The sequence below is a fragment of the Mus caroli genome, unplaced genomic scaffold, assembly GCF_978045245.1.
Source record: "Mus caroli unplaced genomic scaffold, Mus_caroli_1 scaffold_8, whole genome shotgun sequence".
In the NCBI taxonomy this organism is placed as follows: domain Eukaryota; kingdom Metazoa; phylum Chordata; class Mammalia; order Rodentia; family Muridae; genus Mus; species Mus caroli.
The window spans coordinates 24,000,307-24,022,682 of record NW_028227263.1 but is presented as its reverse complement, the minus strand read 5'-3'; the positions used below and the strand labels follow the sequence as shown (position 1 = coordinate 24,022,682).

General features: G+C 48.8%; 1 protein-coding gene across 2 annotated transcripts in view; it reads left to right on the top strand.

The window, feature by feature from the left end:
- The first annotated feature begins 9,987 nt into the window (after positions 1-9,987).
- Positions 9,988-22,376, top strand: part of Scnn1b (sodium channel epithelial 1 subunit beta) — a 55,205-nt gene continuing 42,816 nt past the window's right edge. Inside the window, exon 1 of one of the 2 annotated variants that reach the window (XM_085841348.1) lies at positions 9,988-10,078. The gene's annotated coding sequence lies outside the window, so the exon portion shown is untranslated. The remainder of the gene's footprint in view (positions 10,079-22,376) is intronic. The other variant, XM_085841349.1, reaches the window with a different exon arrangement.

Below are 22,376 nucleotides of genomic sequence, written 5' to 3'. Positions count from 1 at the left end.
AGTGCTGCAAAATAAGATGGAAGGTCATAAAAGAAGAAACCTGACCTCAACCCCTGGCTCCAGACACATGCTCACACACCGGTACCACAAGTACACCACACATACACACACACACACACACACACACACACGTACATGTACCAAAAAAGGTCCTGAACTTACTGTAAATGTTCAGCTGCATCTAGACACCTCATCTGATTCAGGTGGACGTCTTGCTTGAGGATTTTGGTTGGGGAGTTTTGCTTTGAGATTATGGTTTTCTTTCTGCCAAGGACACCCTCAGAGGCTGTGAGCACCATTTCTGCTTGCTCTTTGCAACAAATCACCAGAGCTGATCATCGCCCAGGTCCATCAAGTCACTGGTGGTTGCACAGGATTGAGATTTGAGGTTTGTCTTCTTGTACTGGCTGAGCTATATGCACAAATGAAAACTTGATCTGTGCTATAGTTTCCCTGAGTCCCACGACACAGACATTGGGCTCTTTCCCTTTGTTTACAAGTTGGGTCCCTCTGAGTTTAGCCCTGTATTTTGTCTATCACCTACCAAGGCATAACAAAGAATCATATTTAGTGGTTCAAATGAGTGTGTGTTGCATGATGGGTTTTATGGGTGTTGAATCCAGCAAGGGGGCTGGGGTGTGGCTCAGGGGTGGAGCCCATGTGTAGAATGCACAGAGCCCTGGATTTTATCCCAGCACAAGGCAGGAAAAAAAAAAGATTCCCACCCAGATTTGGCTCTAGACTTCCACAGAATCCGGCTTCCTGCAGTCCTGACCAAGAGTTCTGGAGTTGGTGGTGCTGGTCAGTGGTCAGTTAAAACATCAGGGGAGGATCTCAATTCCTATGCGTGTTGCCTGGAAGCCACTGTCGTTTCTGTAGGGATATTCTCTGTGTAAGGTGTGGGAGCATCCCCTGTCAATAAAAAGCCTATGGCCTATAGGAAAGGGTAAATTAGAAGGTGTGACATCCAGCAGTGAGAGAGAGAGAGAAGAGGGAACTCTGGGAAAGAGTCTGGTGGAAAGATTTGACATCCGGAATCAGAGGAAGTTGGACTTTTGAAACTGAGGAACCAGCCATGTGACAGACATAGAATAGTATAAATGGGCTAATAAAGTTACAAGCCAAAGCCTATGGCCTAGGCACTTTTAAATATATAATAAGTCTCAGAGTCATTATTTGAGAACTGAGAAAAGCCCCCAAGTTACACAGTTCCTTGCTAGATGACCCTCCCAACTTGGCAACTTGTTCCTTCAAAGCCAGAGAAGGCCAGGAAGAAACCACTGGGGCAGTCTGCCTGAGGGGGGGAACCTCCCTTAGTTGTTAACAATGGAAGGTAGAATCCCAGGCCGGTGCCTCCAAAGATGACCAATGCGACTTGTTTCGGGAGATCTTTTTCATTATTTCTTAGGGCAATAAAGGTTGTTCTTGGAATCAGCGAGATAGATCAGCCAGTAAAGATGACTGTGGCCAAGTCTTGATGGCCTGAGTTCAACTCCCCAGGACCCACATCCTGAAAGGAGAAAACCAATTCTCAAAAGTTGTCCTTTGATGGCCATATAGAAGCCATGACACACAGCAAATACAGAGAGAGACAGAGAGACAGAGACAGAGACAGAGAGAGAGAGAGAGAGAGAGAGAAAATAAGCAAACATTAAAACGTGGTTTTAAGTTGTTCTTACTGTCACGTGGCTTATAGACTAGGCCAGGGAGCAAAGGTGAAACCAACTGAGCTGCTGCAGCTGCCATTTCACACTGAACACTTCAACTTGACCCAGACCACACAAACAAAACCCTGAAGTGGTCAGGAAGACAAAAGGCAACCCACTGGACCTCCAGAGAATACCACCAACAAGACTCTTCTCTCCATGTCCTCCCCGCTGAAATTAGAAAGCTCCCATCTACACCCTGGGCTAAGGAGACATGCACGCAGCACGCACAGAAGGCCTAGGGTAGCAGCTGGTGCAGCGAACACTGGTCTCTCTCCCTACAGGCAGTCAAGCTACTCTTTATTCGTGCTGTTGAATTTAGTGGCAGTAATGCTTCTGTGACTCCAATCTAAAACCCCATGACTGCAGACTTCTCCGAGGCTGCCTGGCCTTGCATGAGCTGTGAAATTTTCTCTCTTGTAGCAGACCAAGCAAAACCTGGCGATCTCGAGCCACTTAGATATGAAACAGCTCCTCTTCCTTCTGGTCTTCTCCAAGCACACTGGGCTCCTCCTGCTGCTCAGGCTCAGTCACAGCCCCATTGCAAAGTTATTGCACCTGCTGATCTCAGCCTGGGCCGTTCTTCTCCCAGAGGTCTGCAGGGCTGGCTTCCTTCTGTCCATTAGCGCTTTACCCTGGGTCTCCCTGGAATTTAAATCCAGCCCTCTCCCTGTCTCTTTTGGCCCGTGTTCATTCTCCGTATCAGTTCCTACTTTCTAGAAGCTTCTTTATCTTACTGTCTGGTGTATGCTTAATGGGTACTCAACAATATTTGCTGAATGAATCAGCCCAGTGTCATCTGGCTTTGCCTACACAGCTGAACTGTGGCTCTATCTCCTTTCATCCCACACACAGTGTTCATTAGGTTGGAAACCACAGAACCAGGCAGGCAAGATGGCTCAGCTGGAAAAGGGTGGCTTGCTACCGAGCCTGACTATCTGAATTAGATCTCAGGTCTCACCTGGAGGAAGGCGAGAACAAGTTCTTCCACGTATGTGGTCTTCTGACTTTTGGCACGTGTGGTCCTAAGAAAGAAAGAAGGAAGGAAGGAAGGAAGGAAGGAAAGAAAGAAAGAAAGAAAGAAAGAAAGAAAGAAAGAAAGAAAGAAAGAAAGAAAGAAAGAAAGAGTAAACAGAAACCCACAGAACATATTGTTCCTTTTGTCTCATCACCACCCCCATCCCTTCCCCACCCCCCACCTCCAACCTAAGACCTCACATAAGACCGCCTCAGTACTGTTCCAGAGCCTTTTCAAGGTCTCCAAAGCCCAACCAGGTCTTTCTCAAGGTTTCCAGATGCAACCAAAAACTTTCAGAGTGACATTGCTCAGTCTGTTCTCAGAGCATCCTCTTTCCTAGGCCAAGGCCTGGGAGCACGGCCAGTGGGCAGAGAGAAAGGAGATGCTATGTGCTGAGTGGTCAGGTACGCAGCAGCGCCAGTCTGGCTATGGCTTGTGTGATTTTGGGGCTTCTGGTTGCATTTCTGGGAACCAGGGACTGGGGAGGGCTGCTGGACTTGGCAGGGACTGGAGGCCTTCGAGGCCACTGCTAGGAAAGAGGAAAAAAAAAAAAATCAGACAGAGCAAACTGAACATCCAAATGCCCCAAGGGCACTGACAAGAGATTATCCTGGGTTAAGAGGACACTGTGCTCCTGCCAAGGCCTTGTATCATATTTCTTGAGTTTTAAACAGTGGTTCTGAAGCAACAGTGGCGACAGGTGACCTGACAAAATATCTGAAACCTGGACCTCTCCCAAGCCCACACTCTTCAGGACTTCGGGCTATGTCCCCACGCAGTACCGATCTCTCGGACTTCAGTTCTGTTCTGGGGGCTTTGTCATTCATTATGTGTGAGGGACAGGGGATGAGGTGGAGTCTTTACACTTCCGAGTCCATTTCTTCATCTGGAAATCAAAACCAAAATATAACGCAACCTCAGAAGATTCTTTAAATAAAGGAGACTTAGCAAACGACGGCGCTGCATGTGAATGGTAGTAGGAATGGACACATGAGCAGAGGGCCTAGAGGGGATGTTAGAGAATGATGGAGGGTAATAAAGGGGTGTGGCTATAGCTCTGCTGGTGTGATAAGGTCAGAGGCAAGGGAAACTAAAGATTGCCCTGGCATTACCCAGGGAGCTGCCTGTAACCAGTTGTATGAGAGTGCCCAGCTGCAGACCCAGCGGTAGGGCCTCCGGCCCTGCAGGTGGCGCTGTATCTCTGAGAGGCCCTTCTCCAAAGTCAGGATTTGAAATTCCACATCCTGGCCATTGCCAAACCTTCAAGTTTGTCACAATTCTACAAATATGTGTCTTAAAAAGATAAAATCTTACCTGCCCCTCTGCCTTCCCCCTTTTGTAATTTGGGAAAAAAAACAAACAAGTATATAAATAAAACATCAAACATCATAATTAGGAGTTTCTTGGTTGCAAACAACAGGCGTTCTAAGGTACCCTGGCCCAAAGGAAATACGTGGCCCCATGGCCTTGAAATGTCCAGAAGGTTAACTTGTGGTATGGCTCTGGGTCAAACGATGATATGCAACCTTGTTTGCATTTGCATCTTTCTGGGTAAGATCTCCCTTTTTTCTGGGGTTTTGTTTTGAGGTGGTGGGGCTTGAAGCCCAGGCTTTGTGCTTGCTAGACAAATGTTCTAGGGCTGAGTCACACCCCAGCACTTATTCTTATATTTCGTGTGTGTGTATAATTTATATACTTATGGGTGGGGCCCCACATCCCAGCATGTGTGTGTGGAGATCTGAGGACAACTAGTGGATGTCAGTTCTCTCCTTCCATCACATTGATCCCGGGGATTGAACTTGGGTCCTTAGGCTTGGTGGCAAGCACCTTTACCTGCTAAGCATCTTGTGAGCCCCAGCTGAGTTAAATCAGGTGCTGTTACCTAAAGCTGAATAAACGGATGCTAGAGCCACCTCCTCCCCACAGGAAGAATATTTACCTTTGCAAAACAAATCGTGTCTGACGAGGGGACCAGGGATTCAGCGCTGAGCACTGCAGTGATTACCATGATTGGCTCAGTTAATCTTGGATCCTTTCCTTTTTCCATCATGTCCTTGAATTGTGCTGTCCCTTTCAAAGTAGGAGAGCTAGCCTTCTACAATAGTATTAAATATTCAATTGAACTTCTATTGGCAGGAATCCACCTCCCAGAACCTGTCATGGTTCCATCCAGAAATGAAGTCACTCCACAATTCAACCCACACACATTCCTCTAGATGGAAAAAAAAAGGTATTCTAAACAAACAAAAACTAGCCAATAGATCATAAATACCTGACAACAATCTAGGCGCTGCTCTGTCCTCAGAGCAACATCCCTATCAGAGAAGTAGAGGGAGGCAGGTTTTGTCGAGCTATCAAACACAGTGCTCTTTGTTCTCAGTGATTTAAATCACAGCCTTAAATTCTATCAGGCTTGCTGGGCATGGCAGTATTGTAGTCCTGCACTAGAGAAATGGAGGCAGGAGGATCATTAGCTCAAAGTCAGCCTTGATGCATAGTGGTTTTGAGGCTAGCCTGGGCTACTTGATACCCTGTCTCAAAAAAGACAAGACAAGACAAGACAAGACAAGAAAAGAAAAGAAAAGAAAAGAAAAGAAAAGAAAAGAAAAGAAAAAGAACATTAATGACAACAACAAAATGCCAGCCCAAATGACTGAGAAATGGCTAAGTCAGCAGCAAAGAGGCTGTCATGGGAGTGTGAAGACTGGAGTTTGAATCCCTAGCACCTATGCAAAAATGCATGCTTGACTGAGTGCATCCTTAATTCCAGTGCTGGGGAGATGGAGACAGGTCTTTGTTTGCTTTCTGTCACTGTGATAACACTACCATCAAAATGAAGTTGGGGAAGGAAAGGATTTATAACATCTTACATGTTAGAGTCGGTCATTAAAGGAAGCCTGGATAGGAGCGCAAGCAGGAACCGGGAGGCAGGGACTGAAACAGAGCACAGAGAAATCGTGCTTGCCGGCTTGCTCTCCAGACTCTCATTCAGCCAGCTTTCTAACACCACCCAGGACCACCTGCCCAAGGCTGCACTGCCTACATTGGGCTGTGCCCTGTCACCTCAATCATTAACCAAAAAAATGCCCCTACAGGCTTGCCTACAGGCCAATCTGATGGAGGCATTTTCTCAACTGGAGTTTCCCACTTCCCAGATGACCCTAGCTTGCATCAGATTGCCAAAGGGGAAAAAAAAACAAAAAACAAAAAACAAAAACAAAACAAAACAAAAAAAAATGTAACCAGCTCAGTGGGGAATCCCTTGAGGCCAGCAAACTCAGTCCCTGGACTGGAGGTTCAGTGAGAGATCCTGTTTCAAAAAACTAAGGTGAAGAGTGATAGAGACAGACCCCTGGTGTCAATCTCTGGGGTCTCATATGCATTCTTTCACATGTGCACCTGCACGATCACACACACACACACACACAAAATTATCAAACTGCCATCAGGCTCTCTGGAGTTCTTTGATACCTCCAAACTCCCACCCCCCCCCCATTAGAAATCATGACACCAAAGGAATGTGAGCTGTACAAATCTGATCACAACAACCCAGGCCCACACATCCTAACCCAGGGACTTCATTCTAACAACATCCATAAAACAGCCCAGCCAAAGGTAATGTCTTCACAATAACACACAGTGGGTTGAACCATATGAAATGGCCATTTTTGTAGACATGTAACCGTTAACTAGTAATGATTTCCCTCCTGAAGATCCTAGAGCAGCAGTTTTCAAAGACCCTTCCAAGGGGAGTAAAAAGTCCAACTTCACTTTCCTAATGACACCAGGACATTGTGTGTCTTTTCGCCAGGACATTGTGTGTGTGTCTTTTCAGCCAAGCTAATGGTTGTATTCCAAGAGCAAAGCTGTCAAGATGGTTCTACTGATGGTTCATGCTTGACACCAAACCTGATGAGTAGAGTTTGATCCCCAGGACACTCATGGTGGAAGGACAGAACAGACTCCTGCAAGTTGTTCTGCGTGTGCATGCATGGATGTACCCACAACCCATATACACACACGCGCGCGCACACACACACACACACACACACACTCAATAAATGGATACATAAATACACAAATGAATAAATAAGTACAGTTTTTAAAAGCAAAGTGCAAAAGCAGCGGTAAGTGCCTTAATTTGTTTTCTGTTGCTATTATACAGTTCTAGACCAGGGTCAAGGAACCTTAACTGGCCTTGTTGACAGAATCTCAAGGTGATCCAGAGTATCACAACAAAGGAAGGACAGGCTCTGCATACCCTGATACTATGGTCTCTCTCCTGTGGGCTGGCTGGCTGTCTTGCCTGCCTGCCTGCCTGCCTGCCTGCTTCCTTTTGAGACAGGATATCACTAATAGCCCAGGCTGGCCTCAAACTCACGTTCTTCTTGCCTCAGCACCTGGGTGCCAGGATTACAGGTATGACCACTAAGCCCAGCCCTTTCTCTTTCTCATAAAGCCACCAGTACTCAATCATGGGGCTCCACCCTGATGACTTAGTGCCAGTCACCTCCCTAAGGCCCCACCCCTAAATGCAATGGTTGGATTAAGAAGTTGGAACAGCATCCTGTCTACACCTCACAATGGAGATTCAAATCCAGCACATGACTCTCCCATGGGGACAGGCTATATCTTTAAGGCATGCCAAAGCTGAGACTCGGTCATTGTCTTGTACTGAAACAACACCGGGCAACAGACAACATGCAGAAGCACACAGGACAGTCCAAGGGTCTGTTAGGGAGGAAAGAGGGGGAGGGAGAGGGAGAGGGGGAGGAGGAGGGAGAGGGGAGGGGGAGAGGGAGAGGGGGAGGGGGAGGGGGAGGGGGAGGGGGAGGGGGAGGGGGAGGGGGAGGGGGAGGGGGAGGGGGAGGGGGAGGGGGAGGGGGAGGGGGAGGGAGAGGGAGAGGGAGAGGGAGAGGGAGAGGGAGAGGGAGAGGGAGAGGGAGAGGGAGAGGGAGAGGGAGAGGGAGAGGGAGAGGGAGAGGGAGAGGGAGAGGGAGAGGGAGAGGGAGAGGGAGAGGGAGAGGGAGAGGGAGAGGGAGAGGGAGAGGGAGAGAGAAATGCTAACAGTGCCCTCACAGAAGTCTCCATCCCAGAAAGAAATGTTTTGGAAGAGCATTTTACTTATGTCAGGGCATAGGGATTTGGGGTGGGGGGTGCCAGAATGAGAATGCTGGTGTGCTTAACTGAGAATGTATATCTGGAGGTCAGAGGTAGACTTTAGGGATACAGGTATTTCCTCTATCAGGTGCCACCATCTTTTTTGAGACAGGGTCTCTTACTGAACCTGGAACTTGCCATTTGTCTGAACAGGCTAGGCAGGAAGCCCCCAGGATCCACCTGTCAAGCCTCCCAGAACTGAGATTGCAGGCAGAGGCCACCATACCACATCCACAGATGCCAGGGGTACAAACTCAGTTTCTCCTGATTATACACCAAACACCTTACCTCCTGAGCTGTGTCACCTTTGAAAATAATTTTTGTAGTATCAGTGTTGATTTAACTTTTAGTTATTCATTTATTATTTATTCATTTATTTTATTTTGACAAGGTCTCACTGTGCAGCCCAGGCTTGCCTCATCCTCACTATGTAGCCCAGGCTAACCTCAGACTCTGGGTCTTCCTGCCTCTCCGCCCAAATGCTAAGACTGAAGGCATGTGCCGTGCAGTGTGTTACTTGCCCACCTAGAAAACAGCAAGAGGTGTAACTCTTGGAGCTGCTTGGTTTTTTTGTCAACATGACACAAGCTCGGGTCTTCCGGGAAGAGGGAAACCCAATTATGAAAACATCTCCGTCAGATTGGCCTGTAAGCAAGTTTGTGGGCATTCTTGATTGACGATTGATGTGGGAGGGCCCAGCCCACTGTGGGAGCTGCCACCCTGATGGGTGGTCCTAGGTTATACAAGAAATCAGGCTGGGCAAACCATGGGGCACAAGTCAGTAAGCACTGGCCTTCCACAGCCTCTGCTTCAGCTCTGACTTCCAGGGTTGCTTACTCCCTACCTTGGCTTCTTTTGAGTGGGGCTGGAGTGTGCAAAATGAGATAAACTCTTTCGTCACTCAAGTTGGTTTTGTGTGTGATATTTATCACAGCGTAGAAAACAAGCTAGGATGCCCATGTAAATAGAGACTCTGGGGTCCTCAGTGATTTTTAAAAGTACAATAGGTGCCTGTGATGCAATCTTCAAGAACTTCTATCTTAGAAGCATCTGTGGAAAGATGCGCAGGAAATGAAGCCATGGTTACAGAAAAGAAAGCCGAATGGACACGAGGGTAGCTTTGACCTGAGGAGAGACGGTGGAGGGAAGAGAAGGGACTGACACATACAGGTGTCCTTAGTCTGTTCTTTATCGTAAATGCCACAATACTGGATATGTTCAAAAGAAATGTGCTTTGACACGCAGCTCTGGACCAAGGTCACTAGGTCCTGCACCTGGTAATGTCCTCCTTGTGGGCAGAGCCCTAGAGCCAAGTTCGGTGCTCCTGGAAGATCCAGTCAAGTTACCTGCAAAGGCGAGATGACCATTAATCCATTGGCCACATAGATGAGTTAATCTGTTAACTGAGTAGATGAGCGACCCCATTCCTGAGGGGTCTCCTAATCAAAGTGCCACCTACGCTCCTCTTAAAATGCAGGCTCAATTTCAGCTTGGAAAAGATAAGCCATGTTCAGCCTCCAGCCCAGGAGTAACAGTGATGACTTAAAGTTACTGTAAGTGGAGTGGGTAGGCTCACTGGGAAGGAGCCTCCTTCCCAGACTTCCAGGTGGCCTGTAGTTATCTACCACAGAGGTGGGGGGTTATATCTCATGATCGGCCATGAGCAAGAATGTTCTGGGGAACAGCAGAGCTTCCCAGAAATCCCCAATTTGTGAAGTGAAATCACTGCATCAGTAGAATAAGGCTGTAAGGTGATGTGTCACAGTGTGTGTGATGCTCCACACACATGCTGTGATACTCCAGCATGTGTGGTTTATGCTGGTTGTGGTGTGAGGATACACGGAGGAAGGCTTTTCTGCACCAATGTAGAAAATGGAATCCCCTGTCGTTGCCTGCCCCCAACCCTGTATAGAGACTGGGACTGGGAGGTGAGAAGTGACCTGGAAGGACTGCAGAGGATACTGACCTGGAGCCTGTCAACTGGAACAAAGTGGCCTGGGAGCTGGACGGTGCAGGTAGCCTGGACTAACCCAGGAAGGCAGGCTCCTCCCGCAGGCCCTCCCGGTAGGTCCCCGCCCTCCGCTCTCCCTCCGCCTACAGCGTCCCGGGCTCTACAGGTGACCCAGCTCCACAGCCACTCGGACGCCACCACCTTAGCTGCCATCACCTCACACTGGAGGAGCTTCCTAAACAGGTATGACAGCGACCTCCGCGCGCGCGCACCCGGGCAAGGACCGCAGTTCCGTCCCCGACAGCGACTGAGAGCCGGCTACTTAGCCTCAGTTTCCCGCAGGAGGGCGTAGGGTATCTGGCCACCACCATGCTCGCTACTGCGGGGACAGTGGGACTGGACCTGCTAGGGACGCAGGAAGACAGGGGAAAGACTCGCTCAACGAACGCTCAACGAGATATCTAGCGAGGGTCGCACTTCTGTCGCTGCTGGAGGGAAGGGCTGTGGTCAAGTACTCATGCAGAGTGGGCGGGGCGAGCTGTAGTTCATAAGGTGACAATAGCAAAACTTTTGAGCATCCCGCGTCGCCGCCGCCGCCAGGCAATCCCCGCCGAATGTGCTGGGGGGGGGGGGCGGTCCCCTTTCACAGAATGGAAATTGAGTATCAGGGAGGGGGAGGAAGGATGCGCACAAGCCAGCCATCTCTGGAGAACACCATTGTAAGAGGCAGTGCTGGGGAGGAGCCCAGATCCAAGTCCCGACCTGTGCTGTCTCTCCACCATTCCGGGATTTTTAGAACAAAGTTAATGTCTAGACAATGTCACATAGCATAGATGTGCTCAACACAGGACATGAGGGACAGAGAGCAGAACAAAGGGGGAGAAACAGAGGCACGGGGTTCAGGAAGACAGCTGCAGAGCTTTCCCCACGCACAAGAAATCTCCATCAGCAAGGGTCTTGGAACAGCCCAGTCTGCCGTGGTCCCTCGATGAGGATCTAGAAAGTTCCATAATGTGACATCTGCCAGCAAGCAAATAGAGAAGGGCCCACTCTTCTTCTTTCTCAAACCTATGGCGTCCGATGTACCTGTTCCCTAAAGGTAACCGCCATCTTCAAATGGAGTACTTCTTCTAGACCTTTCTCCACACCTGTACAGTCATATATACAAGCCCATAGGAAATGTGTGAAATAGTAATGTTGTGGGCAGATATGCAATGCTAATTGTATAATCCGTGCATACCATTGGGTAATGGTGGCTTACCCCCACCCCCACTTACTCCTTCTAGAACCATCTATGTGGCTTCATGGACATGGTACCAACTTATAAATTTCCATTTCAGGGTCAGTTTCCAAATTCTTGTTCTTTGTTCTCAACTAACTTCACAGGATATGAATTTGGGAGATCAAGTTCCCTTCTTTTTCATCGAGCACACAGAAGCCATATATGTGCATACATGTATAGACAGTGAATACAAGTACGCACTGACATAAAACAGACTCCAAAGCATACATACAGGCAAGCCCCCATCTGTGGTAGCTATCTGTGGTCAAGGACAAATTCACTTCCCCTCTACCTCCAGCTTCTACTGAGCACAAGGGTCAGGAAAGGCCCCGTCCTCAAGCATGCCTATGCTCAGGGGCACCAAAGGCTCCTGTGAGGGGCTCTCTGACGGCAGCCAGTGTCATTCTCCCCATCTGATAGGAGACAGGGTGATAAAGAACTGTGGGTTAGGGTAGGGAGCTGGGGAGCTAGCAGTGGTTACTGCTCTTCCAGAGGACCCAAGTTCGGTTCCCAGCACCCATGCCAACCAGCTCATAACCACCTGTAGCTCTAGTTTAAGGGGATCTGACACATTCTTCCAGCCTCTGAGAATACCATCACAGGGTGCAAACACAGAGACACATAAATTTAAGAACCATGGGCAGACAAAGCTGAGTGCCCAGTCTCCTGGTTGTGTGTCCCACACCTTCTCAGTCCAGATAATAGTGCAAAAAGATTATGAGCATCCTCAAAGGTCTAATAGGACCATCAGAAGTTAGCTGGAGCACGTCAGGGTGGTACAAGCCAGTAATCCCAGTACTCCAAAGACATGGGTGGACTGCAGGTTTGAGGTCAGCCATGGCTACATAGCAAATGCTAAGCCAGCCAGAGCTTCATGGTGAGACCTTGTTTCAAAAGACCAAAACAAACAAATTAGTGTGTTAGAATGTTTGATCGCAGCCAGGCTAGCAAAATGCTAAAATCAGAGAGACTCCATTTCAATTCAACTTCTCCCCTTCTCAGGTCAGGAGGACTCCTGTCTCTGAGCCCCAGTTTCACATTTGTTGAATGGGCTTAATGATAATAGTCTTGTTGAGCGTTCAGTAGGATAATGCAAATAAAATTCAGGAAGTCTTGCTCTGGACAGGGGAGACACTAAGATGACCCCGTGGTGGAGGCAATGCTGAGCTACCACTTGGGAGCTCTTCCATACCCCCAGGACAACCAGAGTCCCTAACAATGGACAGGAGCCAAAGGCATATTTCCCTTGCAGAGTGCCAAGGCCAGCTCACATCGGAGTCTAAACATGCCATGGTACGAAAAAGGTCCTAGTGTGGTAGTTAGAAAGGCCCTGAGCTAAGATGCAGAAATTATTTCTGGTGTCCATCTCTGGAATACATGAGACAGCTGAAATGACAGAAGCCCAGGGTAAGAGAGCTGAGGAAGGATGGCCTAGTGGTTAAGAGTCCAGGCTGCTCTTGCAGATGACCCAGATTCAATTTCCATCACCTACATGGTGGCTCACGACCATCCATAACTGCAGTTCTAGGGAATTCAATGCCCTCTTCTGGTCTCTGTGAATACCAGATACACATCTGGCACATACACATAAAGTTAAAAAAAAAAATAGAAAAAAACTTCATTTAAAAAGAGCCAGGCAGTGGTAACGCATGCCTTTAGTTCTAGCACTCAGGAGGCAGAGGCAGACCAGTCTCTGTGAGTTCAAGGCCAACCTAGTCTACAGAGTGAGTTCCAGGACAGCGAGGGTTCCACAGTGTCTTAAACAAACAAACAAATAAGAAAGCCTTTGGGCAGCCTTTATGAGGTGCATACAAACATACTGTGTGTGTGTGTGTGTGTGTGTGTGTGTGTGTGTGTGTGTGTGTGTGTGTGTGCCTGTTCACATGCTTCTATGCTCTGTATGCTTATGTGTTCTCGTGTGGAGCCAGAGACTGACATCTCATGCCCCTCCTCCAGCCTCTCCACTTTGCTTACTGAAGCAGCGTCTCTCACTGAACCTGGCTCTCTTCGTGGATCTGGCTAGTTTAGACCGTGAGCTTGCCCCTGGATTTTGCCCTTCCCTGAGCATTGAGATTAACCATGGCCTCCACACCCTCCCAGCTTGTATGTAGGCTCTGGGTATGTAACTCTGGTCTCACCCTTGCACTGCAAGTGTTTTATCCACTGAACCATCTCCCAGGCCCTACACTTCCTCTTAAACACGTGGATTAGCTGGTCTGGAGCTATGGCTCAGATACTAAAGGCATGTATTGCCTTTGCAGAGCGCCTGGCTTTGATCTGATGCCTCTGGCCTCCTTGGGCATCTGTCCTCGAATGCACATACCCAGACACAGGCACATACATGCATAATTCTAAAACATAAATCTTCAACACTGTAGGTTAGTCCTGAGACTTTAAGCAGTGGTAGCTTCCCTTTACCCCAGGCAGGAACCTCCAAGACCCCATAGTCCCCTGGAGGCCACCCTGATTCTCCAAGCATAGCACAATAGAAAGTAAGAACCAGGCTCTAAAGCTATTACTGTCTTCCAGGTGATTTAGATAAATTGTGCCATTTTAGGTCTCTAATTTGTCTCTTTAGTGACTATTTTCTTGTGGGGAAAACAGGTGATGCGCAGTGCCTGCCTTGGAGGGGTATTCAGGTATTAAACGAGTCAATACACTTAAATCGCTCCACTGCTGCCTGGATTTCCGTAAACAGGGCCTCAGTATTCTGGTAATGGCAGTGTCAACTGGCCAGACCCTGTTACAACACTTCAAGAAAGGGCACAAAGAGGAGGGAAATCTCTAAGGCAGGTTTTGAAGGACGTACGTGCAGGCGTTCTTTTGGGAACAGAATGAGAAAGGAAGTCCACATTTAGGGAATGGCCTTTAAAAAGCCAGGAGGCAAGCCCAGCATGGTGGCCCAGGCCTTTAATCCCTGCACTCTGGCAGCAGAAGCAGGAAGACCTCTATGAGTTTGAGGCCAGCCTGGTCTACTTAGCGAGTTCCAGGCCAGCTTTTTACAGACTGAGGATCCGAGCTCAGAACTTCATGCTTGTGCAGGAAGCACTTAAGCCCACTGAGCCACCTCTCCAGCCCTGAGGATTTTTCACATGGGTTCTAGAAGGTTTTAATGAGAATTTGACTTTTAAAGCAGGGGCTGTGATGACAAAAGAGCAAAAACTGTATGAGGTCATATGGATGAGGTCATCAAGGGGAGGGGAGGGAAGGGGTTGGGGCTGTGTTTCTTGGTCCTGTCATGTTGGTGATGGTGAAAGACTGGAAATGGGCAGCAGAGGCAGCTGTGCAAGGGCAGAAGTGTGCTAAGTCACACTAAACTGTGCACTTTAAAACAGCTTATAATTTAGATTTGCAATAATAAAGGGAAGGAAGGAAGGGAGGGAGGGAGGGAGGAAGGGAGGGAGGGAGGGAGGGAGGGAGGGAGGGAGGGAGAAAGGAAGGAAAGAAGGAAAAGAGGGAGGGAGAAAAAGAGGGAGGGAGGGAGGAAGGAAAGAAGGAAAAGAGGGAGGGAGGGAGGGAGGGAGGGAGGGAGGGAGGGAGGGAGGGAGGGAGGGAGGGAGGGAGAGAAAGGCACTTAGGGAACTAAGTATATGTAGCTCCATGGTAGAACACTTGCCTAGCATGTATAAGACCCTAGATTTGATCCTCAGCAACACACACACACACACACACACAGCAACAATAACAAAATAGAAGTTTTGACCTCAGTTGCCCTGGGTTCTGACACTTGCTTTGGTTCTGACACTTTTCAGCTATGTGGACCCTATTGAGTGAGTCTCTCTCCGAGCTTCATTTTCCCATCTGCCAAATGGGGCAGATAAAGTGCTGGCCTCATCAGCCCTGTATAAGCATTAAGTTATTTTGTGCACACACAGAGCTGCTGCCCCGGGGCCATCACCCATCAGGCTCAGGGGAGCAAGGCGGCTGAAACCAGCAACTGGAATCAGATCCTAAGACTTCAGGTTTAAATTCTGCACAAGGACAAGAACCTGTTTGACTTCTAGAACCCATGCGGAAAAAGAGCCCAGTATAGTGGTGCTCGATTGTAATTCAGCTCTGAGGAGGGGGAGCTGGGATGATCCCTGGAGCTCACTGGCCAAGCCCTTGGCCTAATTAACAAACATCAGCTCTGGCTGGAAATCCCATCTCAAAAAACAACAATGTGGTCCACTCCTAAGGAATATCACCCAAAGTTGACTCCAGCTTAGGCGTGCATGCACACACACACACACGCACACGCACATACATACCATGATAGTAGGGGATCAAGTCTGTATTTTTGATTACTGACCTTGAACAAATTAGAAATTATTATTTTATAATGCAAAAATGCAATCTGTGGAGTCAGATAAACAAACTCTTGCCAGCTGGAAAGAAACACAGACAGATGCTGTGCTTTGCCACCCTGGCTTCTTATCCCACAGATAACGGAGATTCTAATTCAGCCAGCCCTACTACTTAGAGGCTTCAAGACTCAGGCAAGTTCCTTAGCCTGACTGGACCTCAGTTTTCCTGTCTGTAAACCGGAAATAATGATTGTCTCCTCAAATGAACACTCTGAGGGTTAGAGAACAAAGCGCGAACCACAGTGCTTGGCCCACAGTAAACCCTGAATACATGGGTGTTATGTAACTAGACTCGAGGTGAACCAAAAGCCTGAGAAGTTGTTTTGAGGGGGTTATTGTTTGTTTCAGTTGATTGTAGCTCCGTATTTATTTTGTCAGTGTGTGTGTGGGTACGACTATGCCACCATAGGTGTGTAGAGGTCAGAGGACAAGTTGCAAGAGTCAGCTCTCTCCTGCTGTGTGAGTCCTGGGTATGGAACTCAGGGCCTGGCAGCAAAGCCCCTTTGCCCCTGAACTGTCTTGCAGGCCCCTCTCTGTTTTAGTTTATGAAGCACGCTCTCAGCATGCTCTTCAGGCTAGCCTGAGCTCTGGGGTTGGAGGTGAAGCTACCACAAAGATGTTTTATTTTGACACTAAAGATCCTTGTCTAGCGATGACTCTGAGTTTTCTAGAAGATCACTTGTGACCAGACAGTTCTCGGGTCTCTGGAGGCTCTGAGAGGTTCCCAAACTGCCCAAGGCCACACAGTAAAAATGACCTGAGTTCAACCTTCTCCTTCGCTTACCCCAGCACCCCCAGACTAGGAAAATCTTAGTCGCAGTGGGTGTGGGGAGTTGGAAGTACCTGGGCAAGTGTTGCTGTTTCCTTCCTGGCTGACCTTGGGATGTGGACCTCAAGAACAAAGCCAGGCAGGCTTGCTTGTTTTCCCTCAGTGTGCCGGGAGCTCATTCCCAGGTGAAAGCTCCGTGCTCTCTCGGGAACTTCTGTTCATCTGGCTCCTTGGAACACTTGCACCAGAGATGGAACTCTGCAACAGGCTCACTTTGCTTAGGATTACTGACATTTCTAGACTGGTGACTGTGTTTGTGCACATGTGTGTGTTCTGTGTTCGTGTGTGCGTGCGTGTATGTGTGTGTGTGTCCTCACACACTGTGTAGAACACCTCTGCCCTCTGCTCACACCATTGTGAGAAGCCCTTGGTCTTGGCCTTGTTGGGTTGATTGTGTTAAAGAAAGAAAGTAAAGAAAGCTGTCAGGTCTGAGGCTATGAATTTAGGGGCAGCCTTTGAAGGACTGTTTAGAGATTGGGGGTTGGCATGTGTCAGATAGCAAGAGCATGCCTGGCATCTGAAAGTGAGCGCTCATTCAAGGGAGGCAAAAGAGGAAGGTGGGGGTGGGGGTGATGAGGAGGAAGGGGAGGAGACAGGGAGGAGGGGAGGCAAAGTGTGGGGAGACACAACCCTGAGCCTGCTGGGGCAGAGAGCACTGTCACCTTTTCCTGAACTGCTGAAAAATCAAGTTAGGGCTAGGTGTGCTGGGGAGGGTGCCAATTCCCCACCCCACCCTGGGATTATGAGCCCATGGCAGAACCTGGGTCTCCATAGGAAGAGGCACTCAGAGGTTGGAGGCATCCCAGGAAGGAAGCAGGGATGCCTCACATGCTGGGCACTATAACCTACTTTGTAGACATTTAAACCAGGGGTAAAGTGAGGGTGTTTGGTTCACCGTAGGAGCTGAGTTTGAGGCTCCACGCTGATGCTCAGTGTACATCTGGGGAGGAAGAATGATGGAAGGAAGGGAAGGAAGTGTGGAGGGAGATGGGTACATGCCCAAGTTATAATAAACACTGAAAATATAGCTGGAAATCAAGCTACGGCTCAGCGCTCAGGAGCCTCTGCACCTCACCTGGAGGTCCCCAGCCCATCCTCACCCCAATCCCATAACTCCCAGGAGGGCCTTTCCAGTAGGGGCTAGCCTGGGCTGTGGGCAGTGTTGATCCTGGTGGAGCTAGCAGTGTAAAAGCCCAAAGCTCTTCCCAGAAGACCCCTCCAGGAGGCATCTCAACTCCTCCCAGAGTCCCCCCACCCACCCACCCACCCACCTTACTGTTCTGGAAAGTTGTTCTATTGACTTTCCGCTGATGCTTTCAACAATGGTACAAATGCAGCCCTGTGGCTTTTTCCCATCAATCCAATAGCAACAGTTAGAGGTTTTACTCTTTCTTGTTTTGAATGCTGGGAATGGGAGCCTGGATTTGGCACTCACTAAGCATGTGTTCCACCCCCACCCTGGGGCAGGGCTAGCTACTACTTGCAAGTACTTGCTTTGAATTCTTTTAGCAACCATAAAGGTAGGTAGTGTAACTGTGTTCATTTACACACAAGGAGTGAGTTTTCTCACCTCTCGGCAGAGTCGTACATTTTTGGCAGATAATAAATGGAATCGGAGAGGTTAAGTCACTTACCGGAGGTAAGTTGACAGCAACATGACAAAGCCGGGACAGTGACCTGGGCAGTTTGGCTGCAGGGTGCACTATTTGCCTGGCCCTGCCCTCTAGGTGTCTGAGCAAGCAGAGTGGATGAAAAGTGGACACTCAGCTGGGAATCACCCTGTGTCTTTTTGTGGGTTAAGTTCTTGGTCTTTCCTAACAAAGAGGCTGGCAAGTGTTAGCATGTGACTGCCATTCTAGGGCCCCTCTAATATGGGGCACCAGCTTTAGCCTCCAAACTTCCCAACAGCAGGAACATCCTCTGAACTAATGGCTCCAACAGAAAGGCAGGCAAAAGCCTAGCGGCTGAGCCTGCCTCCCAAGAGGCCTGCCTGCCCCTGGCACAGGATAGAGAATGTATGGTCTGGACTCAGTGCAGGGGAAAGAGACACTAGATTGTAGTAGGAAGCTCAGAAGTCCACCGAGGGGGTCAATGGTGCTGCCCTTCCTGGGTTGTCGTTTTCTGAAGTACTAGGACCAGACCCCAGGACTGTGTACATACTAGGCAAGCACTCTGGCCCTGGGTCACACCTCCAGCCCTTCTCTCTTCCTCCTTCTTGTCTCTGATTTCAGGTTGGCGGGTGGAGGTATCTCGTAAACAGTGGGACTGGCTCTGGAGGTCTTCACAGAGGAGCCAGGGAACACATACAGAGCTGACACACAGTATAGGCTATCTGCATTTCCTCAGTGGAGTCTGCTCACAATATCCATTCCAGGGAGATGTGAACGGCCAGTACCACCCCCCTCAGTGCCTCCCACCTCACCATCATCCTCACCCCTAAGCACCATTCCTGTAGATTAGCATCTTTATCATGTCCATCATCACCACCATCACCCTCATCAGCAATAGCAGCAGGACCTATGGCTTGTCAGACCTGAGGTCAGGGCAGAGACTTCAAATAGACATACTCAGAGGGCTTGATGCTTCTTGTTCCCGGGAAAGATAAGGAAGAATTTGGGCCTCAACAGTACAAAAGACAGTTCAATCCCTAGCTCTTTCCCTTTCTAACTGTGTGGCTTCAAGGAATTGACCCAGTCTCTGTGAGCTTCAGAGATCTGATCTATAAAACGGAATGATTGTAATTCCTACCTCTTGGGCTCACGAGAAGGGACACATAAGCTCATTCAGGTGCAGCCCTGGCATGGAGCCTGGCTTGGATTGTAAAAGCAAAACAAATACAGGAAAACACACAGGCCAGGGGAACAGTAGTTAAGGGCATAGCTCGAGGCTCTGGCCATGAGTCAGTTCCCATCAGCTCTGAATTTCCAGAGGCAGGTAGAGCCCAAGATAAAAGCTGGCCTGGAACAGGGTGGCTTGAAGACAGCCCAGCAGGGACCACCCAAGAGCTGAACATGGTGAGGAGAGAGAGCTCTTGCCCAGACTGGGGCCAAGATTCCTACTGAAGTTGTAACCTGCTCAGTTTGAAACAAGCCGGGAAGGGCGCTTCTCTAGCTGGAGGCAGAGGTCCCAGGAAGAACCAAGTACTTCCTGCTCCCAGTGCAAGCAGTCCCCCAAAGCATCAGCACATAGCCCCATCCCCCATCACTCACTGAGGCATTTCCTTTTGGGCTGTTCTCTTTCTGATGGTTTATTTCTGAACAGCAATAAAGACAGACACCCAGGGCGGCTCCTACACCTGTGTATCCTGGATATCTTACCTCCAGCCTCCAGGGCTGCTGCACCCAGGTGTATGGGTTGTGTGCCACACAACTTCAGGATGCCCTTCAGTCAACTCCATTACGGATGGTGGCCCTGAAGTTATGAGGTACACAACCTGAACAAACTAACAGGGCTAGGTCTGCCAGCCTGCTTCTCCTGAGTTGTATAGAATTGATTTTATCAGTTCCCAATACAGGTTTGAAGTGGAAGAAGGTTGGAGGAAGGTCTAGATGCCAATCAAGACCCAAAGAGCCCAGGTTTGCTGCCCAAGCAGACCAAGCAGGTTTGGAGCTGACCTTGAGAAGTTTGTGCGTGGGCGTTGTGACTGGGGATGGTGGCAGGTTATAGATGGTCATTAAGCTAGATGATGAGGAAGCACTGAACCGAGTGGTCACAGAAGCAGGCTTTGCAGTTAGGTGTGGGCTCAAGTCCCAGGGTTGAATATCTAGCACTGCCAAAAGGAAAATCCCCCTAGGCTTTCCCTGTGACTTGGGGCAAATCGCTTCACCTCTCTATGCCTTATTTCCATCTTAGATATAGACATTATTTTATTATGATAGGTATGTTATCATAATATTCTCCTGGAGGTGAGCTAGAGGAGGAAAGGTGCGTGTTAGGCAGTGAACCTCCAATCACCGTTCTTGCTGCACAGCATATTTATTTCAAGGTTCCTCAAGAGAGGTAATGCTTTAGTCACCTAGTGGAGGCAGGTCGCTAAAGTCCTAAAGTGGACAAAAGAACCAGGGTCCGGCCTTGGAACCTATGGCCCAGAATCCAATAGAGTCAACCAATATTAGATTGTCTTTTCAATGTGACTTTGTCACAATTCAGAGATGCCGGGAGAGCTGAGGTACGGTAGAGGGAACCTGTGCAGGCGACTGCCCTAAGGAGAAGCCAGCCAGCAGGTTGGGCCGTCAGTTCCCGGGCCTGCATGCAGTTCAGTGCCAAGCCCAGCAGTATGTGAACAAGGACTCTCCAGCCAGGCTGGGTCTACCCTTTGTGTGTAGCATGGGAGCCAAGCATGGCCATTACCTGGTAGAGGTGACATCAAGAGCCTATGCTTGATGCCGCCCAGCACAGGCGGGGAATCCAGGGAGGATAGAGCTCAAAGCCAGTCTCAATGAGATCCAGGCTCAAAGTTTAAAAACGAAATGAAATGTTTTCAGTGCTTGCCTAGTAAAACACGAATGCCACCGGGCGTGGTGGTGCATGCCTTTAATCCCAGCACTTGGGAGGCAGAGGCAGGCAGATTTCTGAGTTCGAGGCCAGCCTGGTCTACAGAGTGAGTTCCAGGACAGCTAAGGTTACACAGAGAAACCCTGTCTCAAAAAACAAAAAACAAACAAAAAAATAAAACAAAAACAAAAAAAAAACACAAATGCCTAGGTTCAGTCCCTAGCATCTTATACACATATAATAATAACAATAATACTAATTAATGATGATGATGGTGGTGGTGGTGGTGATGATGGTGATGATGATATACTGCCTGGACCTTTACTAAAAGCGTATCATCCTTGTTTTAGCCCGTTTTCCCAAACTCTGCTTCAGGTTCCTGCTTTCTGGGGAAATTTGTCAACTACAGGCTAACACCACACTCCAGACAAGCAAATCAGGAGACCTGAGGGCAGAGCCAGGCGGTGTTGTTTAAACACCTGCAGGTGACTTGAGAGTTCTTTTCCCTGGCTGGGCTCTTCTTCCTAGAAGCAATACCTGTTTCCACAACCAGAAAGCCATCCCAGGGCCTGGGGAGATATTACAGCCAGTGAAGCACTTGCTGAGCCAAGGAGTATAAGAACCTGAGTCGTCCCCAGAGCCCATGTAAGAACCCCAGGCATGGTGCCACATGATTACAGTCCCAGCTCTGGGGAGGCAAAGACAGGAGGACCTCCTGGAGCAGGCTGGCCACTCAAGTTAGCTTGATTACTAAGGTCCTGACTAATGAGAGACCCTGTCTCAGAACGAGTGGTTGGTGTCCCTAAGGATGCCAGCCCAGGTTGACCTACACACACACATAACCTCACACCATACTGCATGCACACACACACACACACACACACACACACAGAGAGAGAGAGAGAGAGAGAGAGAGAGAGAGAGAGAGAGAGAGAGAGAGAGAGAGAACGAGAACAGACCACAGTCACAGTGCACAGTGTTCTTGCTTCTTGAGGACTATATCACTGCCTCTGGCTTTGGCACATCCTTGTGGACAGGATCACAAGCTGATGTTTCCCAAGGCCTGACTGTGATTCATGTAGCATTTCTCTGGGATGGAGGGTGTTGGGGAAGGAACTGAAGATCTCTGAGCTGTGCCCTCAGCTATAGTCATTTTGGTTTCCAACGAATTTCACTCACATCTGGTTTTCAGATTGTCTCTAAACATCTAATTCCCAGTTTCTAGTGGTCCCAATCTCTTAAGTCCGATGTGGCTTTGTTTTGTGACGTCATCTTCCATGAGAGCTTGAGACCCCAGAGAAATGGAAGGGAACTAAGGCCTGCCCCATGGCTCCAGTTCTAACAAACACACAAGTCCCCTGGAATTTGGTTCCAATGCATGTGCTGCCTGGGTCTATCTCTGTGGTGGGACACTTCCTGGCACGTTCAAGGCCCTGGGATAATCCCCAGCATGGCAAAGAGTTGGAAGAAAAAGACTCCATGTTGTTGGGAAACATCATGCTTGGGTTTTGTCTCTGGGTGACGTTGTCAGCCATTACCAGGTTCTATGGCTGTTTTCCCTAGTTTCTTGTTTTGTTTTGTTTTGTTTTG